Source organism: Phytophthora infestans, genomic scaffold, assembly GCF_000142945.1.
Source record: "Phytophthora infestans T30-4 supercont1.132 genomic scaffold, whole genome shotgun sequence".
Lineage (NCBI taxonomy): Eukaryota > Oomycota > Peronosporomycetes > Peronosporales > Peronosporaceae > Phytophthora > Phytophthora infestans.
Window position 1 is genome coordinate 90,306 of NW_003303627.1, and position 1,746 is coordinate 92,051.

Consider the following 1,746-nt stretch of genomic DNA (forward strand, 5'->3'; position numbering starts at 1 on the left):
TCCCGTTGTTTATACCGTTCTTCTGTAGTGTTTCTTCGTCTATCTCCTTAAAAAAGGCAATTCACCTAGCTGTTCTCGAGTTTTATCCATTGTAGCTCACTTCTTGTTTCTTTCTTTTTCAATACCTCGAGAACCTCCTTGCGCTAACCTAAGCTAGTGTAGTAGGTCGCAGTAGTGAATACAAGACGGTCGGAGGAAGCTGGCACCTCCTTAAAGTTTAGCCGATTGTATTGCTTGTGTCTTGGTAAATGTAAAGTGAGATAGAAACATGCATGCAATCCAAAGCTGTACATAGCTATCACCAGCGTCCCAGTGATAGCCCAGCCTCTAGCAAGGACTCCCCAACTAGAACATTCACCAGCTTGAGATGACGAGCTGCAACTTGCAGTTGTAAACTGCAACAACCTGGCACGCTGGTGGCTGACTGCAACCACATGCTGGTTGTCCAGCTTGCTCGTCACTCTCGACTGTAAAGTGTGGTCGTGGTTAGGCTTTCAAGCCGCCACCCACTACAGTTATTTGGGACCACTCGGACAAATTATGCTTGTACACGTTTTATTACAGATCAATTACCGCTCGGTAATAAGCTGTCTTATCATGAATAACCATGTGACTAATCATGTGACTAATCACGCGGTCTATTTTATGTGACCAACTTCAACACATTGCAGTTGAAGTCTATCTGGCCATATAAACCCAACCGAAAATGACCAAAACAGCGACAATACCAAGGATAAACCTCAATTCATTGGAAGTATAGTCGTTATACTGAGGGGTATACATGTATACATGTAAAGCTTTAGCGCCGCTTTTTTGGCGCTTCTAGTGCTTTGAGGTGGCGCTCAAGCTTTGAGTCTTTGGCTGTAGCAGCATATCCTTGCACTAACGTACTCACGTCCTTGTGCAGTGATACTAGAGGCTCCCACGAGTCCTCGATTGTCTCTAGCCCATGCCACCCAACTAGGATTTCGTAGGACCGGCTCCGGTCGTTCCAGCGGTATCGACGTAGCTCACGCACACATGGGATGATGCCCTGAGCGGCCACGTGCTCCAAAAGCTCTTCGGTCACCTCCAAATCCTTATCGGCGAAAAACTTGAGCCTCGAGGCGTGCACATCAAGTTCCGCGCCTGATACAAGGTGCTTTACCTTGAACACATTGTAGGGTAGAGCTGCAGGAACTGCGTAGGGGCCGATCCATATAACGAGCAGTTTGATCTGGCCTTTCTCGTCCACACGAGAACGCAGTACATAGTCACCTACGTTGAAGTTGATGATGTTATCACCTCGCTCCTTTTTCTTGTTCAGCAAAGACGGGTGTCTTCAACTGCCTTGTGCATCTCCCGAATACTAACTCTTAGTTCACCAGGCTCGACTCGATCTCGGCTGAGGTTCGAGTTGGCTGTACACTGGGATCCACCTCTGGTCGCAGGTATACCGCCTGTAGTGGTGATGGGAACTCCAAGCCGATAAACAATTCACCAGGCGTCTTGCCTGCCAGTGACGGCACGGTAGTATGATATAGGCTAGCTTGCACGATAGGTATTAATCTTGGCCAGTCTCTATGGTTGAGTTTGTAGTCCACTCGTAAAATTTGAAGAATATCTCTGTTCACTCGTTCCACTGACCCGTTGATCCATGGGCTGTAAGTAGGCGAAAAAATCTGCTTGCACTTTAGTCTGGTAGACAGCTCCTCCTCCCAAATCACTTCTTTCTTGAAGTGTGTACTTGGTCACTGATCCAGTCGC